This window comes from Lepidochelys olivacea (genome assembly GCF_965140295.1).
Source record: "Lepidochelys olivacea isolate rLepOli2 genome assembly, chromosome: 11".
In the NCBI taxonomy this organism is placed as follows: domain Eukaryota; kingdom Metazoa; phylum Chordata; order Testudines; family Cheloniidae; genus Lepidochelys; species Lepidochelys olivacea.
The window spans coordinates 76762345-76783120 of record NC_140421.1 but is presented as its reverse complement, the minus strand read 5'-3'; the positions used below and the strand labels follow the sequence as shown (position 1 = coordinate 76783120).

At 52.7% G+C, this 20776-nt stretch overlaps 1 long non-coding RNA gene across 2 annotated transcripts in view; it reads left to right on the top strand.

Moving 5' to 3' along the window:
- Positions 1-20776, top strand: part of LOC311528400 — a 39497-nt gene that overhangs the window by 14415 nt on the left and 4306 nt on the right. The window contains exon 2 of one of the 2 annotated variants that reach the window (XR_014713596.1): positions 13262-13374. This is a non-coding gene — a long non-coding RNA (uncharacterized lncRNA). Of the gene's footprint in view, positions 1-13261; positions 13375-16771; positions 17906-20776 lie in introns of those variants that run through there. The other variant, XR_014713597.1, reaches the window with a different exon arrangement.

Genomic DNA, 20776 nt, shown 5'->3' with positions numbered 1-20776 from the left:
AAGCTGGGCACAGAGCCCTGAAGCGAATTGCCCCGGGTCGGACTGAAGGTTGTTGGCAGAGCTGAGCAGAGAACTCCGATCTCATGCCTCTTAGCCAGGGGCTTTTACCAAAGAAGACTTCTTCTTATCTCGGCGCCGGTTTCTTTTCTTTTCTACTCTTCCTCTCCCCTTGCCCACCTTTCCCGTCAGTGACGGGCAACAGGCCTCGTTTTGCATTTAACCCCCCAAGAAGGAGTGACTCAGCTCTGGTACGGTTCCCAGCTGTGACCTGCTGAGACCTCGGGAGCATTTTCCTGATGAAAGGGACCCGATCCAGTGTTAGGATATAGATATTCAGGCCTGTCTGTAAAGGCCTAGACTCTAAGAATTTAGGTGTATTCTTATCGCTTGGCTAGTTCTAGAGGTATAAAAGAAAGAAATCACTGTCTGCCGGTGTAAGGGCCTTCTCTTACTGTGACAGTTTGTGGCCCTGTGCTTAGGTTCAGGCCTTTGGCTAAGCAGCAGAGGCAGCCATAAGCTGGGAAGCGACCGGTCACATCCTCACATTCCAACCTAGTCACATTGAAATAAGGTGCTATTGACTGTTAGGCACTATCAGGACAGGATTGTATTCCTATCACCTCCAGAGAAAGGGAAGTGCCGAGAAAATGTAAAAGGAAACTTCGTTTGATAGCATCCTGTCTGGCAAGAACTCACTTATCAATAGCTGGGATGTGAAATCCTCACTTCGGTATTGTTTTGTCATTATAGTTCCCACTTTGCTCTAATAAATTGGTTAGTCTCTAAGGTGCCACAAGTACTCCTTTTCACTTTGCTATTGTTTGTCTGTATAATCTCTCTGGTTCTGTGATTGTTCCTGTCTGCTGTATAATTAATTTTGCTGGGTGTAAACTAATTAAGGTGGTGGGATATAATTGGTTACATAATCATGTTACAATATGTTAGGATTAGTTAGTTAAATTTCAGGAAAATGATTGGTTAAGGTAAAGCTAAGCAGAACTCAAGTTTTACTATATAATCTGTAGTCAATGAGGAAGTGAGTGGGTGGGGGTAGGGGTGGGCATGTGGGTGTGTGAGATGGGAATGGGGGTAAGAAAATTGGAATCATGTTTTGCTAAAGGGGGAGATGGGAAAAGGAAATGGGGGTAAGGAAGTTGGAATCATGTTTGGCTAAGGGTAGGAATGGGAACAGGGACACAGGTGTAAGGCTCTGTGGTGTCAGAGTTGGGAAGGAGGATACTAAGGAAGGAAACTGGAATCATGCTTGCTGGAAGTTCACCCCAATAAACATCGAATTGTTTGCACCTTTGGACTTCGGGTATTGTTGCTCTCTGTTCATGTGAGAAGGACCAGGGAAGTAAGTGGGTGAAGGAATAAGCCCCCTAACATCCAGGAGAAAAGAAATGATTTCCTCCAACGTCCAGCCTCTCTGTTCCCCTTACAGCCTGGAGTAATGTTAATACTCCCCACCCCACAGGGCCAGAACCCAAGAGGGGGTGACCTGACATTGTCAGCTCTCCCCACCTCAGCGATGGACCTCTGCCACCCTCTCCAAGAGGATCCGGCACTAAATGGATTCCAGAGTCTGAGGTACCCATCACTGTCCCATGAGACGGCCCTGATGTGGAAGTGTAAGGGGACTGTTGGCCCCTTACTCAAACTCAGTGGGGTTTTTGGTTGGCTAGGTCCCAGTCCCAAAAGGAAGGGGAAGGATGGATGGGAAACCAGGACTCTGATACTGACAGTCCTCAGGGGCCATGGGGAGAGGCCAACGCTCCAGGTCAGCCTGATTGACAGGGCGGGCAGGCTAATGACGGAGTCAGGGGGTCAGAAAGGTCCCCGTCCTCCGCGTGAGCTGGAATTGCCTGGCTCAGGCAGCGTGGGGCCGAGCTAAGGAGAGAGCAGGGGCCCGAGCTGAGCTGGGGAGCAGAGGCGGGCCAGCCAGCGGGGCAGAGAGACAGCCCAGGGAGAGCAGACCCTGGGCTGGGAGCAGGGCTGCAGCCACAGAGCCAGCGGGGCCGGAGAAGCAGCCCCGGGGGCTGGAGGCAGAGCAGCAGCATCCGTGCTGAGGCAGGGTGGAGCCGGAGCTCGAACAGTGGGGCTGGGGCTGGAGCAGTCTGGGGCTGGGTGCGGAGAGCAACGGGGGCCAGCCAAGGGGGGACCCTGGCAAAGGGCCCAGCGCAGAGAGACACCCCCAGCCGAGGGTCCTTGCAGGCCAGACTGGGAGGGGGATCTGAACCCGGCGGGAAGGAGGGACCCACTCCCCAAAGCCCGGAGGGGTGTGGTCACCACCAGAGCAAGTGTCCGACCCGCTGCATCCCTGCGGCACAGCCAGGGCCGGAGAAGGGGCCTGGGACCTACAAGGAACCAACTGTGAACGGCCCTGACGTTCCAGAGACATGGTTTGTGACGTTCCCTGCCACAGAGCGGGGTGATGTGTTTTCTTTCATCTTTCCCATTTTTCCTTATTCTTTTTTAAATTAATTGCTGTTTAAATAAACTGTATTTGCTTTAAATCGTATGTAATGATCAGTGGGTCAGGGAAGCGCCCAGTGCAGAGAGAGCACCCCGGAGTCGGGACACCCTAGCCCCTGTCCTAGGTGGCCACAGCAAGGTTGGGGGTCGAGCCCCCCAGGAATCCTGGGCCCAGCCTTGTTGGGGTTACGAGGACTCTGCCAGACAGGAGAGTGGAAGGGGAGTCCTCCAGGGCAGGGAGGCCTCTGGGGAAAGGAAGTGGGAGCGAGGACTCAGATCCTTCCTCTAGCCCATTTCACTGGAGAAGTGCAGAAGCCAGGAAAGTTCCCCACAATAGCGGGACCGTTCCCCCGCTTCCATAAGGCTTGTAGACTGACTGGTGAGAGTATTCCTCACATGCTCCTTGCTAACCATGTGATTTGTATCCTCACCTGTGAGATCCAGTTCAACTTGGTCTTGCTTCTCCTGCAGCTTCTCCTCCTCTGACGCCACCTGGTTCTTGGCTGCTTTCTTCTTCTTCTTCTTCTTCTTCTTCTTCTCCTTCTTCAGGGAAAAGCACGTCCACCTTCTTGGAGAGGAAACTGTTCTCTCCTCATCGCTATCTGCCATTGAGTTGTCAGACTGGCTACAGACACAGAGTCTTTTCATGCCTGATAGGATCTTCCACGAGCATTTGCTTCTCGTGGGCTTCTCTGGCAAGGCCTGTTCTTGCTGGCTGATGGCAGAGCATGCCTCCATGGCTGCCGGTTGGACGAACACCGTGTGCACATGGCTCTCTCTGTGCTCCCGAGAGGTGAGTCTTTGAAAAAAGGAACGAAGCCTGGAATAGAAAGACGGAGGAAATGGGTTTTTCTGTCCTACTCTAAAGGAAGGGAATTAGTCTGCCCAGGATTCCCAGATCCAAGAGAGTGGTCTTTTGAAGCCATCTGCTCCTCTAATAGTCAGGACTGGTTCATACAACAAAAGAATATAAGCAACAAAAGACTGGTCACACTGGGTCAAACGAAAGGTCAATCTAGCCCTGTATCCTGTCTTCCGACAGTGGCCAGTGCCAGGTGCCCCAGAGGGAATGAACAGAGAATCATCAAGTGATCCATTCCTGTTGCTCACTCCTGGCTTCTGGCAAACAGAGGCTAGGGACACCATCCCTTCCCATCTTGGCTAACAGCGATTGATGGACCGATCCTCCATGAATTTATCTAGTTCATTTTTGAATCCTTTGTTTCTTTGAAATTTGCTGCTTATTAACAAAGGCTTCAATGGGGGCACTTCGATTTGAACCAAGGACCACTTAATGTGCAGTCAAACACTCTATCACTGAGCTCTACCCCCATGACTAGACCCAGCCCCAGTTGAAGACACTTGGGACCATGGTGAAAGAGGAATTCTTCTGGGAAAGTTCCAGGGCCCATGTTATGCAGGAGGTCAGACTAGATGATCAGGGCTGGCCTTAGAGCCGTTGAAACTGAATTTATGAACCTCAAGTTGCCTTTAACGGCTAGGATGAAAATTGCTGCTCCTGTCCAAGAGGAGATGCTTTGAGGTTTCAGCCAAGGTCAATTTCTGTTTTCTTTGCTCATTGCCGGGGCCTAGTTGCAAAAATGCTTCATTATTAACCCTACTCCTTTGTGCACAGAATGTTGGGACTCTGGGAACAGACAGGGCCAAGCCGAAAACCAAGACACCTCTGTTCCCAGAGAAGCCAGTAAAAGGAACAAAGGATTGTCATCTAGAAGGCTTGAGGGTCTGGAAGGATGGATTAGCAGCTGCAAATATGTTGACTTATTCTCAACTATTCCAAAATCTGGACTGTATTAGCAGGGGGAAAATAACCAGTAAACTTTAAGTGAAGAATTTCCCATACGATTTATAATGTCCAATCAGAACAATAGGCCACCCAAACAATGACAAAGAAATCACAGCGAGACCCATGACAAATTTAGGCTGCAGTTTATTTAAACCCCTTTTCTGGAAAGGGATTGCAGGGGGGATTTAACACGTCTGTTTTTTGTAGCCCAATGGGGGAATAGTAGAATTTGTAGAGAGTTTTGAAGTCTCTCTCCATGAGATTATTTCTGAGAGAACTACCAAGATGGCAGCCAGGGGATGGGAATGGAGCTGGGTCACTTTCAATAGCTTCAGATTGATTTCTTCTGCATATCTGAGCTCATTTCTGTGTCTTTCAATCATGTACATTCTGAGACCGATCTTGTCTCAATACACATACATTAGACAATCATGACATGAGACAGATGGTTTCTATTCACTACTTGAAGGCAAGGAGTGCATTAGGGGCAACTCCGAGGGAAATACTATTGATGGAGCTATCAGTCTAAATTCTACACCAGTTTTTTATCTTCCCTTTAGGTTATAGCCATGGAAATTCACCCATGCTAGTCTGCTGAAAGATAAAAGCATCGAAATCTGCCTCCAAAGACCGTGACAGGCTGAAGCAGACGGAGAAGGGAGAGATGCCCACATTCAAATCAAAACGGAACGCTGAGACCTGACTGTTGCAACGCTGGCCCCCACCCGTCCCTGCACCGGGGGGGGGGCCAAGCTGAGCCTGAGAAGAGGCAGAATTGACCAATGAACATTGCCAAAGAGCCCCAGTAACACGCCAGCAGCCCCCCATCCACCACCCCCTCCAGCCCCCAGCACCTCCCGCCCAGCGGCAGCCTCGCCCGTCAGCGCCTCCCGCTCCCTCCCCACTCCTCCCGCCCGCCGCAATCGGCTGTTCTGCAGTGCGCAGGAGGCTCTGGTGGGGAAGGGGCAGGAGCGAGGGCATGGCAGGCTCGGGGGAAGGGGCAGGGGCCTTGGGGGAAGGGGTGGAGAGGTGGCAGGACCTGGGGCAGAGCAGGGGGTTGAGCAGTGAGCACCCCACAGCGTATTGGAAAGTTGGCATCTGTATCTCCAGCCTCGGAGTCAGCGCTGTGCAAGGAGCCGCGTATTAACCTCTGACGAGCCGCATGCGGCCCCGGAGCCCCAGGTCGGCCACCCCTGCCCGAGGGGAAGGAGGCACCAACCTGTCATGTGCGATCGAAGGAGCAGGAAAAGAATGTGGGAATTACCTTCTGTAAAAACTCATCTTTTGTCGAAAACCTGTGGAAAAAGCTGATGCAAGAAGTTGTTGACAGAGGGATAGTCCGCGTCTCTCAGCAGCTCCTTGGGTCACCAGCCGTTGTCAACCAAGGCAGTTGGCAGACTGAAGGCAGGGCAAGAATGCTGAGGCCGAACAGTCTTTGCTGTTGGCATCCGTGACCTCACAATCAACTTAAGCATCAACACACACAGACCCCCCCACCCAGAGAGACACACGCACACACAGAAGCTGGTAACATTTACAACATGGAGAGATGCACCCAAAATCTCGAGGACTTTTGATTTGGGGGAGGGCATCATCGGCGCTGACTGCATGGGTGTCCCGGGGCTGGAGCACCCATGGGGAAAAATTAGTGGGTGCTTTGCACCCACCGGCAGCCAAGCTCTGCCATCCCCCAGAGCATCTCCCGCTGACCAACTCCTCCTCCACCTTTCCAGGGCCTTCTGCCCACCACAAAACAGCTGTTTGGCTGCATTCAGGACGCTCCCATTTGTTGGGGGAGGAGCAAAGCCATAACTCACCCAGAGATGTGATTTTATTAAATGGTTCGGAGGCTCAGAAACACGTAGAAAATGTTCCAAGGCCCTGAGCTAGTGAAAGTGCCAATCACCCAGAGAGCAGTGGGAGCGGGTCCAAGATGTAGCAAAGAGGGTTTCCTGCAGGGAGAAGGGAAGCAGGGAGATTGCAGCTCTTTGGGACAGAGACTGTCTGTTTGTTCTGTATGTATGCAGCACCTGGCACAATGGGGCCTGGTACCTGAGTAGGGCCTGGACACAGTGCTAATAAAGCAAGGGCATTTGTTGAATTACTGAAGTGCCCTGAGTCCCCTGAGTGGAAAGGTGGCAGGTGAAGTGGGGCAAACCCTAGACAGATGGGATCTGCCCAGCCTGGGGCAGCATGTGCGGGAAGGGGGAGGGGAAAGGCCATTGGGAGTGTTTCCACAGAAGGCAAGATATCAGGGCACCAGCCCTAGCATGGCTGAGTGAGGCTGTTTCCTGGGATAGATCTCCACAGACAGCATTCGTGGGCAGGCTGGGAGGGATGGCCTGGATTCACTTTGGAGTGGATCCAGTGTAAATGAGACTAGACTTCTCCCAGAAGGGCCCAGATACAACAGTGACAGACACTGTGGGTGGAGCCTGTGAATAAATAAATGAGGTGCATTATAAAACAGTAGTAAAATAATCCCCCTGCTCTGTGACCCCAAGTCTGACCTTGTACCTGTCAATGGGGCATCATCACTGAATGGGGGAGCTGTTAATGAGGCCCCACAGGGATTGGCTGTAGCCCCCTCACGTCTCAACTTTTTATTTAACGATCTGGAAGGAAGTATAAAATCACTGTGGCTAACACAGCTTGGAGGAGTGGTAAATAATGCTGATGATGGGGCCGTTGTATGGAGCAGCCTGGAGAGTTTGGTAAACTGGGATTAGTAAAACAAATGCAGCCAAAAGCAAGGCCCTATAGCTGGGAATGGAGACGGGTGGCCGCACCTAGAGCCTCGGGAACGGTAGCCTGGAAAGCAGTGACTAGGAGAAGGATTTCTGTGTCACAGAGGACAAAGAGCTGAACACCGACTCCCATTGCTAATGTGATCCTCGGACGTCGAAACAGGGGAGCAGCCTTGGCTTCTTTGTGTATGTAATTAAATCACCTCTTCATTTCTTTAAGTAGCTGGTTGCTTGTTTGGGGGCTTTTCTGGGGGCGCGGCTTCTGCATTGGTTTTGGTTTTGTTTAAATTTCCCGCCAGTGAGGGAGGTTGGCTCCTGGTTGTGCAATCGACTCAAAAAAAAGATTTCAAGGGCTGCTGGCTAGTTCCTCTGCTCAGGAAAGTGCGGGGGGGCCATGGCTGCCGGGGACCTGGCCGAGAGCTTCCAGGACAAAGTGACTTGCTCCATCTGCCTGGAGTATTTCACAGACCCAGTGACCATTGAGTGTGGGCAGAACTTCTGCCGGGCCTGCCTCAGCCAGTGCTGGGGGGAGCTGGAGCCAAAACTTCTCCTGCCCCCAGTGCAGAGAAAGCGCCCTGCAGAGAGACCTGCATCCCCACGGGCAGCTGGGGAACCTGGTGGAGCTAGTGAAATGCCTGAGGCTGCAGGCGGGGCCAGAGCCCGAGGGGCAGAGAGTGGGTGACAGGCACCAGGAGGCTCTGAAACTCTCCCGCGAGGAGGATCAGCCCCCCCCTTTGCTTGGTGTGTGACTGATCCTGGGCGCACCGCACTCGCACGGTGGTTCCCATGGAGGAGGCTGCCCAGGAGCACAGGGTAGGGAACAGTTATCTGCATGGTTGGAGTTACAGGGGCAGCTTCTCTGCAGCCACAGAGCCCTCCCGTGTGTCTGACCAGCCCTGGGTTAGAGCCAGGGAGCTGCCTAATAACGGGATTGTTGTGCAGTGGGAATTTTTCATAATAGTTTGGATGAATATTGTGTGTGCCTCAGTGTCCCCTATGTGGTGCATGTTTAACACCCACAGACCCCCGTTGTCGTCAGCTGGGATCAAAGAGGGGGACCTGTGGAGCTTAATGGACGAGCCTCTACTGCGTGAGCTAAAAGACCTGTTCTCCTCTCCAAGACTGTAGGAGGTTCACACATCTTTAGTTGGTCTAGGTGCTGCTGAAGGGGGACAGAGCGCCACACCAAGCAGGCATGGGTTACACATGGTTAAGGCTATGAGTTTTTCACAGAGGTTGCAGAAGTCACGGAATCCGTGACTTCCAGAGACCTCTGTGACTTCAGCTCGAAGCTCCAAGCGAGCCCCCACAGCTGCCCAGGCACTGTGAGCGGTGTGGGGACCCCGCAGCTGAACTCCCCGTGGACAGGTCACGGGCTTCTGTGAATTTTTCTTTATTGCCTGTGACCTGCCGTGACTTTTACTAAAAATATCCCTGACAAAATCTTAGCCTTACCCATGGTTAGGTAGGTGAGAGGAGGGCGGAAAGGTGTTACTTGTAGAGACCCAGAGATACAGGCATGAGGGACAGCTGGCTGCCTGGGGCCCCATGCCCATGGAGTGTCCCAGAAGACAATGGCCATTCCAATTGTCTGGACATTTGGCACCAAACAATAAATGACCATGGACGGCCCACCCTCCATGGGAAGCCAACCAAGTGTACCCAGCTGGAGGACAAAGGACTAGGCTGGGGTTCTAAGTGTGGGCAGCTGGAGGCAGGAGAGGAGCTTGTGGGCTCGGACGACAGAGGGGACAGAGGGCTCTGGGACTGACCCAGATGGACCTTTCCGTTCTCTGTCTTCACTAACCACTGTCTGTGTTGTGTTCCAGACATGTCAAAAAACAGGGAGAGTCAATTATTTTTTATAAAGATCCAAATTTCTTGGTCAAGGCATAGTCAAGGTCCAGACTTCAGAGAAAATAATAAAAAATAATAACAATCTTGATCATAATAAAATAATAAAAAGATTTCAGGATCTGCTGGAAAGCAGCTGGTGGTCCAGACTTGACTGCCCCTGTAATATCCCCCCCTGCTTTTACAGTGCAGGTTGAGAGTCACTCCAGGGTAAGGAAGTGGGGTACATGGCTCCCTGGGAGCCTGCAAGTCTCCCTTGGGTGTCCAACTCAGGTGGACTTGCTGACGTGAAGCAGGGGTGTTGAAGGCTCTGAGATTCAGAGTCAGGAGGCGGTGAAGCCAAGTGACTTTCCTCATTGGAAAAAGTGTGACCTTAAGGGGGTTGCCACACTAAAGAGCTCCTCCCAGGGACTGTTCAAGAGTACCAGACCTATGGCAGGGAAACAGCCTGGAGATGATGGTGCTGGGCCGGAGCGGGCCAGGCCCAGCAGCTCTGCCGGGGAGCTACCTTGGAGCTGAGGTCACTTTTTCAGAGGGTTGGAGAAGGGGGACCTGCTCCCACAGCCTCACTCTGCTCAGTGACGATGTTATCGCTGGGCCCAAACCAGTGACCCCAAACCAGCCCCCAGAGCCATTGTCTGTTTGCAGGAGCAAATCCCGACCCGCCTGCAGCATCTGTGGGAGGAGACAGAAGAGCTCCTGGGCCTGAAATCCGACTGGGACAAGGAGAGGGAGAGGCTCCTGGTAGGTGCCCTGCCCTGCCCGGCCGCTTTGCACAGGGGTGTCAGCAACAGCAGCAGGGGGTCTCTGCGCTGCTTGGGGTCTGGGTCATTCAGAAGGTTAAAGGGTTTCCAGGGTCGCTACAGGGAGACAGGTCAGGGCCATTTTAACCAGTGCAGGGCAGACTCTGCTCTCAGGTACCTGGTGTACATCAGGAGTGAGCCCACCGAAGTCAGTGGGGTCAGGTCAGACTCCTCTGGGACCCTGCTGTTAGTTCCCACTGGGGTCAATGGGTTTACACCAGGGTAGCTGGGAGCAGCCTCTGGCTCTGTCTCTCTAGCGCTGGGAGGGGGGGCAGAGGGAGAGGCCAGTAAAACACTGAACAGGCGCAGATGTGGCAGGGGTCGGGGCGGAGCAGGGGGAGACTTTTGCTGATCCCAGGGTTCGAGTGTCAGACGTCCCAGTGATGCCATTGGGCAGTTTGGGAAGCACCATTTGCCACGGCCTGGTCTGCACTTCACTCTGGTACTGGGACAGTGGTGGGGACGGGCTGGGGGCTGGTGATTTTGGGTCACATTTTTATACTAGCAAAAGCTCTCGTGTAGCCACGGTTACTCTGGCAAAGAGATTGAATGAAACGCTCTGGGGAGCCCGGACAAGGCTTTGTACCATTTCCCAAGACACCCGCTCTCCCCGGGTCCCTGCCCTGCCCCTGCGTCTCTCTGTGCACCCCAGAGGCAGACGGAAGTGGAGCGGCCGCTGGTGGTGTCCAAGTGCGAGGGGCTGCACCAGTTTCTGGCCGAACAGGAGCGCCTCCTCCTGGCCCGGCTGGGAGAGCTGGGCGAGGAGATTGGGAGGAGGAGGGAGGACAATGCCACCCACCTGGGTGAGGAGATTTCCCGGCTCAGCGCCCTGATCACGGAGCTGGAGGGGAAGCGTCAGCAGCCGGTGCTGGAATTGCTGCAGGTGAGACAGTGTCGGATGCACCCAGAGCCCAGTGCAGGGAGGGGACGGCCCCTGAGTCACTCGGGCTGACAGGGTAACTCAGTGCAGGGAGCACGGCCCGGGGCGTCTGCAGGGCCAGGGGCCCAGGGCTGCAGAGAGACAGGAGTTTGGGCTGTCGGGGAGGTGGGGGAGGCTGGTGAAAGGCTGTTCCAGCCCTGGGCTCAGCACAGAGGACCCGGCCGTCCCGTCCCTGCGGAACATCTGGTGTGAACGGGGCTCTGCTCCCTCTAGCACAGCCCTTCAGAGTCTCCACCCCACTGGGGGAGCAGCCTGTGTGGCCGGGCTGGGGGAGCAGAGTGACCCGTCTGGGGCAGGGGGCCGGCTGGGCCATGGCCACTGACTCTCTGCTCTGTCTCTCCTTCCCCTCTGGGGTGTCAGAAGTGCTGTGAGCAGATACACCCGGGCTCCGTCTGCCCCCAGGCCTCCTTGTGCTGGGAAGAGACTCAGGGTATGTCTACACTACGGAATTAGGTCGAATTTATAGAAGTCGGTGTTTTGGAAATCGGTTTTATATAGTCGAGTTTGTGCGTCCCCACAGAAAATGCTCTAAGGGCATTAAGTGCATTCACTCGGCGGAGCGCTTCTACAGGACCGAGGCAAGCATCGACTTCCGGAGCGTTGCACTGTGGGTAGCTACCCCACAGTTCCCGCAGTCTCCGCTGCCCATTGGAATTCTGGGTTGAGATCCCAATGCCTGATGGGGCTAAAACATTGTCGCGGGTGGTTCTGGGCACATATCGTCAGGCCTCCGTTCCCTCCCTCCCTCCCTCCGTGAAAGCAAGGGCAGGCAATGGTTTCACGCCTTTTTTCCTGAGTTACCTGTGCAGACGCCATACCACGGCAAGCCTGGAGCCGCTCAGCTCACCGTCACCGTATGTCTCCTGGGTGCTGGCAGACGTGGTACTGCATTGCTACACAGCAGCAGCAACCCATTGCCTTGTGGCAGCGGACGGTGCAATAGGACTGGTAGCCGTCATCGTCATGTCCGAGGTGCTCCTGGTGGCCTGTGTGAGGTCGATCAGGAGCGCCTGGGCAGACATGGGCGCAGGGACTAAATTTGGAGTGACTTGATCCGGTCATTCTCTTTAGTCCTGCAGTCAGTCCTATAGAACCATCTTATGGTGAGCAGGCAAGCGATACGGATTGCTCGCAGTCCTATTGCATCATCTTGTGCCGGGCAGGCAAGCGATGAGGATGGCTAGCAGTCCTATTGTACCATCTTCTGCCGAGCAGCCATGAGATGTGGATGGCATGCAGTCCTTCTGCACCATCTGCTGTCAGCCAAAGATGTAAAAGATAGATGGAGTGGATCAAAACAAGAAATAAACCAGATTTGTTTTGTACTCATTTGCTTCCCCCCCCTGTCTAGGGGACTCATTCCTCTAGGTTACACTGCAGTCACTCACAGAGAAGGTGCAGCGAGGTAAATCTAGCCATGTATCAATCAGAGGCCAGACTAACCTCCTTGTTCCAATAAGAACAATAACTTAGGTGCACCATTTCTTATTGGAACCCTCCGTGAAGTCCTGCCTGAAATACTCCTTCATGTAAAGCCACCCGCTTTGTTGATTTTAGCTCCCTGAAGCCAACCCTGTAAGCCGTGTCCTCAGTCGCCCCTCCCTCCGTCAGAGCAACGGCAAACAATCATGCATCTGAGTTGAGAGTGCTGTCCAGAGCAGTCACAATGGAGCACTCTGGGATAGCTCCCGGAGGCCAATACCTCGAATTGTGTCCACAGTACCCCAAATTCAACCCGGCAAGGCCGATTTAAGCGCTGATCCACTTGTCAGGGGTGGAGTAAGGAAATCGATTTTAAGAGCCCTTTAAGTCGAAATAAAGGGCTTCATCGTGTGGACAGGTGCAGGTTTACATCGATTTAAAGCTGCTAAATTCGACCTAAAGTCCTAGTATAGACCAGGGCTCAGAGCCCAGGCAGCAGACCCAGCATCCCGACCATGGGACGGTCTCACCCTCTGGATCCAGCCCCCCTCCATCCCCATAGCCCTGGGGCTGCTGCCGCTGTGTCTGTGTGACCCACCCTGGGAAGGGGAGTGCCCCACAGCTCTGGGCTGGAGAACCCTCCCTGGGACCAGGCTGGCTTGGGGGATCATTAATGGGGCTGAGAGCCTGTCACCCCGAGGGCCCAGCTAGGACCTGGCCCCAGCTCTGTCATGGCCCAAAGCCTGTCCCGTGTGAGGGGGGCCCAAGGGCCTGTGGGGAAAGAGCTGAGTGTCCCAGCCCAGGCCCTCGTGGGGCAGTGTCCCGGTCCCAGAACCCCCACCCCACGGGGAGTGACCAGGCCCCTTGGAGGCTGAGAGGAGAAGCTGAGAAGAAGCTGGGCCTGGAGAATGAGCCCCTTGCTCATCCCCGGGAGAAGCCCCTCCAGGCCCTTGTAGGGAACGTGGGGTTGGGCCAGGTGTGAGGGGAGCTGGCCCTGCCTGGGCTGGGTTTTCTCTCTGGATGGAGAGAGGCCCCCAGTCTCCAGGCTGGCCCCCCGGCAGATCGTGCAGGCAGTAAATTCCCTGGGCAGCAGAGGTCACGGCCCCGTTAGCCCTGCCTGTGGCCCAGCTCCCACCCACTCCCCATCTGGCTCTGGGGGGCAGGAACTTAGAGCAAAGGAGGGGGAGGAATAAACACGCTCATGTCTCTGCAGGGATGAGAAGGCCATGTCTCCGCATCCGGTGCCCGAGTCCCCTGAGCTGGAAAAGAGAATCCGGGATTTCCCTCGAGAGAACAATCTCCAGGAGGCTGTGACGGGATTCCTGGGTAAGGGGCGCTGCTGGGGGTTTCTCTCATTGTATTTGAGCAGGGCAGGGGGAGGGATTTGGCCCAGCAGGTTGGGTTATTATCAGTTCCTGTGTGCCCCTATTACTCGTGGATCAGAGCTTCATTCAGAGCACTGTGACTGCCCAGCCCAGAGGGGCCCAGATCCTGGGAGAGCCCTTGGGGTCCCAGCTTCCCTGGCTGCTCAGAGCAGAGCCCAAAGGGGAAGATTTCAGGAGAGCAGATAATTCATAATCATGAATCTGTGCGCCCAGTGCTGTCTCCTGCTCTCTCCCTGGCTATCTGAGCGCAGGGGCGGGTGCTCTTGGTTAACAGGAGACGTTATCACGGATTCTCAGCCTCCCTGACTGACACCAGCTGAGCCTCAGGGCCCTAGTGTTTAAGCACTTTGGGCCACACTTTCAATGGTATTTAGGTGTCTGGTGGGAACCTCCAAAGCACCTAACTCCTATGGACTTGCCTAACCTGCTTCAGCCCTTTTGAAAATCCCATTCTCCAAGCTGTTTCCCTGCCATAGGTCTGGTGCTCTTGAACAGTCCCTGGGAGGAGCTCTTTAGTGTGGCAACCCCTTAAGGTCACATCTTGATTATCATGCACATTGTCACTTTGGATGAGCTATTACCAGCAGGATAGTGAGTTTGTGTGTGTGTGGTTTTTGGGAGGGGGGTGAGGGGGTGAGAGAACCTGGATTTGTGCAGGAAATGGCCCAACTTGATTATCATGCACATTGTGTCGAGAGTTGTCACTTTGGATGGGCTATCACCAGCAGGAGAGTGAATTTGTGTGGGGGGCGTGGAGGGTGAGAAAACCTGGATTTTTGCTGGAAATGGCCCAACTTGATGATCACTTTAGATAAGCTATTACCAGCAGGACAGTGGGGTGGGAGGAGGTATTGTTTCATATTCTCTGTGTGTATATAAAGTCTGCTGCAGTTTCCACGGTATGCATCCGATGAAGTGAGCTGTAGCTCACGAAAGCTCATGCTCAAATAAATTGGTTAGTCTCTAAGGTGCCACAAGTCCTCCTTTTCTTTTTGCGAATACAGACTAACTCGGCTGTTACTCTGAAACCTGTCATTATGCAAGGCACTGCATTTAGCCGTATGGAGTGGAAATCTATCAACTGCATGAAAAAACTTGTACAGATACAGAGAGACATCATCTTCCTTCTATCTACATAGAGTGCTTCCGCCGACGTGCACGGGCTGAAATTGTGGAAAAGCAGCATCACTTGCCCCATAACCTCAGCCATGCGGAACGCAATGCCATCCACAGCCTCAGAAACAACTCTGACATCATAATCAAAAAGGCTGACAAAGGAGGTGCTGTTGTCATCATGAATAGGTCGGAATATGAACAAGAGGCTGCTCGGCAGCTCTCCAACACGAGTTTCTACAAGCCATTACCCTATGATCCCACTGAGAGTTACCAAAAGCAACTACAGCATTTGCTCAAGAAACTTCCTGAAAAAGCACAAGATCAAATCCACACAGACACACCCCTGGAACCCCGACCTGGGATATTCTATCTACTACCCAAGATCCATAAACCTGGAAATCCTGGGCGCCCCATCATCTCAGGCATTGGCACCCTGACAGCAGGATTGTCTGGCTATGTAGACTCCCTCCTCAGGCCCTACGCTACCAGCACTCCCAGCAACCTTCGAGACACCACTGACTTCCTGAGGAAACTTCAATCCATCGGTGATCTTCCTGAAAACACCGTCCTGGCCACTATGGATGTCGAAGCCCTCTACACCAACATTCCACACAAAGATGGACTACAAGCCGTCAGGAACTCTATCCCCGATAATGTCACGGCAAACCTGGTGGCTGAACTTTGTGACTTTGTCCTTAACCATAACTATTTTACATTTGGAGACAATGTATACCTTCAGATCAGCGGCACTGCTATGGGTACCCGCATGGCCCCACAGTATGCCAACATTTTTATGGCTGATTTAGAACAACGCTTCCTCAGCTCTCGTCCCCTAAAGCCCCTACTCTACTTGCGCTATATTGATGACATCTTCATCATCTGGACCCATGGAAAAGAAGCCCTTGAGGAATTCCACCATGATTTCAACAATTTCCATCCCACCATCAACCTCAGCCTGGTCCAGTCCACACAAGAGATCCACTTCCTGGACACGACAGTGCTCATAAACAATGGTCACATAAACACCACCCTATACCGGAAACCTACTGACCGCTATTCCTACCTGCATGCCTCCAGCTTTCACCCTGACCACACCAAACGATCCATCGTCTACAGCCAAGCTCTGCGATACAACCGCATTTGCTCCAACCCCTCAGACAGAGACAAACACCTACAAGATCTCTGTCAAGTTTTCTTACAACTACAATACCCACCTGCAGAAGTAAAGAAACAGATTGATAGAGCCAGAAGAGTTCCCAGAAGTTACCTACTACAGGACAGGCCTAACAAAGAAAATAACAGAACGCCACTAGCCGTCACCTTCAGCCCCCAACTAAAACCCCTCCAACGCATTATTAAGGATCTACAACCTATCCTGAAGGCTGACCCAACACTCTCACAAATCTTGGGAGACAGGCCAGTCCTTGCCTACAGACAGCCCCCCAACCTGAAGCAAATACTCACCAACAACCACATACCACACAACAGAACCACTAACCCAGGAACCTATCCTTGCAACAAAGCCCGTTGCCAACTGTGCCCACATATCTATTCAGGGGACACCATCCCAGGGCCTAATCACATCAGCCACACTATCAGAGGCTCGTTCACCTGCACATCCGCCAACGTGATATATGCCATCATGTGCCAGCAATGCCCCTCTGCCATGTACATTGGTCAAACTGGACAGTCTCTACGTAAAAGAATAAATGGACACAAATCAGATGTCAAGAATTATAACATTCATAAACCAGTCGGAGAACACTTCAATCTCTGTGGTCACGCAATCACTGACATGAAGGTCGCTATCTTAAAACAAGAAAACTTCAAATCCAGACTCCAGCGAGAAACTGCTGAATTGGAATTCATTTGCAAATTGGATACTATTAATTTAGGCTTAAATAGAGACTGGGAGTGGCTAAGTCATTATGCAAGGTAGCCTATTTCCCCTTGTTTTTTCCTACCCACCCCCCTCCAGATGTTCTGGTTTAAATTGGATTTAAACTTGGAGAGTGGTCAGTTTGGATGAGCTATTACCAGCAGGAGAGTGAGTTTGTGTGTGTATGCGGGTGGGGGGGTGAGAAAACCTGGATTTGTGCTGGAAATGGCCCACCTTGATTATCATGCACATTGTAGGGAGATTTCAGAGTAACAACCGTGTTAGTCTGTATTCACAAAAAGAAAAGGAGTACTTGTGGCACCTTAGAGACTAACCAATTTATTTGAGCACGAGCTTTCGTGAGCTACAGCTCACTTCATCAGATGCATATCGTGGAAACTGCAGCAGACTTTATATATACACAGAGAATATGAACCAATACCTCCTCCCACCCCACTGTCCTGTTGGTAATAGCTTATCTAAAGTGATCATCAGGTGAGCCATTTCCAGCACAAATCCAGGTTTTCTAACCTCCACCCCCCCACACAAATTCACTCTCCTGCTGGTGATAGCCCATCCAAAGTGACAACTCTTTACACTGTTGGGAACACTGGGGCATGGCCACTAGGTAACTCGAGGGGATGGAAGACCACAAGTGTCGATGAAGCCCCCTCGCACTAGGCCCCTGTGTCCTTGGCCCCCCCCCTTCCTGCCTGGAGGCACTCACAGCAGCTCTGTGTGCTAGGCCCAAGTGTCCTTGGCCCCCCTGCCTGGAGGCACACACAGCAGTTATGCTGAGAATCTGCAACAGTATGTTGCAGAGTCAGACTGCCTGAAACTAAGCAAGGCCAAACAGGGGAGATATGGAAGAACAATGCTGAATAAAGCAGCTTTATGTATAGTTTAACAAATGATACAGAGAATCAGGGAACTAGCTGGGAACTGGATTGGCTGGCTATATGGATACTTGGAGCAGCTTGCTATTGGATAAGTATGCTGGAAAAAAGGATGTATAAAAGCCTGTGTAACTTCCTGCTCTGTTGTACAGGATTTGAGATTCAAATCTCCCTGTACCTTTTTGAAGCTTCAAATAAACTTTTCTGCTTCTCCACCCCGTTGTGATTATTGGGTGTAGCACACCGGGTAACGAACCAACTCAAGCTGTTGTTCAGCCTCTCGGCACTGGGTGCCGGCAACAGCTTTTGGCGTCCCTGGGTGGGCCCGAGGCTGCAATTTAGCCTTGCCCGGACCCCTCCTGGAGGTCGAGGATTGCGGCGAGAACCGACGCCCAGCGCGCACCGGTGAGTTCATCGGGGGCCTCGGAGGAGACGCGATTTGATCGACCCCAGAGGGCACAACGGTGCAACGCACTCATATAGTGGAGAAGCTGTTGTGGACCACGGTGAAGAACCGGTCCCTTGGACGTGGGGGAGGAGCAGCTGCAGGGCCACGGTGAAGAACCGGTCCCTTGGATCAGGTAGGATCCTTTTAAAATCCGGATTATATGCTCTGTTGGAACCTGGGGACGCCCAGAGTTACCCTGTAGGTATGGGACAGGGACAGAGCTCAGAGGTTAGGGCACGGTGTACGCCCCTAGAGTGCATTCTAGCAAACTGGAAGGTATTTGGTGCGGATCCGATGACTAAGAGCCAATTAAAACGATTCTGTACAGCTGACTGGCCTCAATATCAACTCGAGGACCAGGAGTGGTGGCCACCAGGAGGGTCAATTAATTACAACACGATCCTTCAGTTACTCCTGTTCTGTCAGAGAACAAGGAAATGGAATGAACATATGTATGCGCATTTGTTTCTGGCTTTATGTACTCGACCAGATATTTTACAGCGCTGTAATCTGACTCCAACTGGTTTGGTAGCAGCTAATGTTAGTCCCCAGACCCCCACCCCCACTGTAATGACAGAGCCGGTGTCCCCTTCGGCCCCTACACCCACACCTTGTAAGTCCCCAATGGTTGGCCTATACCCCTTAATCACTGAAACTAAAGTCGCCCGGTCTGGATCAGACAGGCGTCCTGCCACAACTATGCAGGTTTATACTCATGTGCCCTTTAATCCTGTGGATTTGGCTGCTTTCAAAGCACAGGCAGGAGAGTTTTCCACCAACCCAAGCAGGTTTATATCAGTCTTTGAGGGGTGCCTCAGTAGTCACAAGCCGGACTGGGATGATTGTAACGTCCTCCTGCGAACCCTATTGTCTGAGGTTGAAAGACAACAGGTTGTGTCCAAGGCAAGGGAGGAGGCACAGAGACGGTACGACCGGGATCGTATTAATGTCCCTGACCCGGATGCACAAGTCCCCCGACCAGACCCCAGGTGGGATCCAAATGATCATGGGGATATGACCCGCCTTACCTCCTATAAGGAGTTGCTTTTGCATGGACTCCGTCACTCGGCTGTCCGACATAATAATTGGGCAAAGCCATATGAAGTAATGCAGGATTTAAAAGAAAGCCCAGGGGCCTTTCTACAGCGTATTCGGGACACCATTCGACAGAACACTAATGCAGACCCCGATGATCAGGCAACTGAGACAATTATTAAGGGAATTTTTACGAGCAGAGCAGCCCCTGATATTAAGAGAAAGTTACAGAAAAAGGAGGATTTAATGGGTATGACCATGGCACAAATTTTAGAGACTGCAAACCGAGCTTATAGTCTGAGAGAGACAGAGAAGGAGAGAAAGCAAGTGAGATTGATGGTAACAGCGGTACAGGCCGGCACTAAGAGAAGTGGCCGGGGAGGAAGGGGCCGTGGACGCGACCGTCCGGGCCTGCAGGAGAGACGACTGGGTCGCAACCAGTGTGCCCTGTGTCGACAGGAGGGACACTGGAAAAATGAGTGCCCAAAGAGGAAAGAAAAGGGGGGTGCCCCTATGATGGCGATGGTGCAGCAGGAATAGGGGTGTCAGGGGAGACGGACCACCCTACCCCCGGAACCCCGAGTAAAGATGCGGGTGGGAAGCTCAGAAATAGATTTTTTAGTGGACTCTGGAGCGGCCCGAACTGCCGTAAATCAGCCTCTTCAGTTGCCAGTAGCAGATTCCCTTACTGTGGTGGGAGCCACAGGCAGGGACACCAAGTGCCCAGTGTATGCCCCAGCGGAATGTGCTTTGGGAGACAGGACTATATCCCACAAGCTGGTATACCTCCCTGAGTGTCCAACCCCTCTGCTGGGACGGGATCTACTTTGTCGCCTCGGTGCCACCCTGCATTTTACTGAGGACGAAATAACCCTTACCTTACCCCCTGAGAATGCCTGGATCATGACCCTTGCAGTTGAGCCCTCAGCCATGCAAGCCCCAGAATGGAGCCCGTGGGAAGACCAGGTGTACCCCCTCGTGTGGGCATCAGGGATTCCAGGAAAGGCCACCCACCAGACCCCTATTACTATTCAGCTCATACCAGGGAAAGGCCCAGTGCAAGTAAAACAGTATCCAATCAAGAGGGAAGCCAGAGAAGGTTTACAGGAAACTATAGATCGATTCCTAATGTATGGTATTCTCCGGGAATGTCAGTCAGCCTGGAACACTCCCATTCTACCCGTACAGAAGCCTGATGGCACGTATCGGCTGGTACAGGACCTAAGGGCAGTCAATGAACGGGTTAAGACTCTGCACCCTCTTGTCCCTAACCCGTACACCTTATTGGCTTCTATAGGGGGACAGTATACCCATTTTTCAGTCCTTGATCTGAAAGATGCTTTCTTTACCATCCCAGTTGCCACCCCATCACAGGAGATCTTCTCCTTCGAGTGGGAGGACCGAAAAAGGGTTAAAAAGCAACTTTGCTGGACAGTGTTGGCCCAGGGATTTAAAAACTCTCCCACCCTTTTTGGCCAGGCTCTGGCCAGGGACCTACAGGAGTGGGATAATGAGGAGGCTCTCCTTCTGCAGTATGTAGATGATTTGTTAATTGCCACTGTGGGCCAAAAACCCTGTCTTAAAGCCACCGTGAGCCTCCTGAATTTTATTGGACTTCGGGGATATCGTGTAGCACGGAGTAAGGCTCAAATTGCCCTCCCAGAGGTACGGTACCTCGGGTTTCACATACGGCAAGGGGAGCGTCAGCTTTCAAGCGAAAGAAAGGAAGCTATCTGTCAAGTTCCTACCCCAAGTAACCGTAAGCGGCTCAGGGCATTTCTGGGTATGGCAGGCTTTTGCAGGATATGGATCCCAGAGTTCGGACTGTGGGCTAAACCCCTGTACGACTGTGTAAAAGGAGCAGATCATGACCCCTTCTATTGGACCCCAGAGGCTGACAGGGCATTTAAAATCCTGAAAAGAAAATTGATGGAAGCCCCAGCTCTGGGCCTGCCAGATCTCTCTAAGC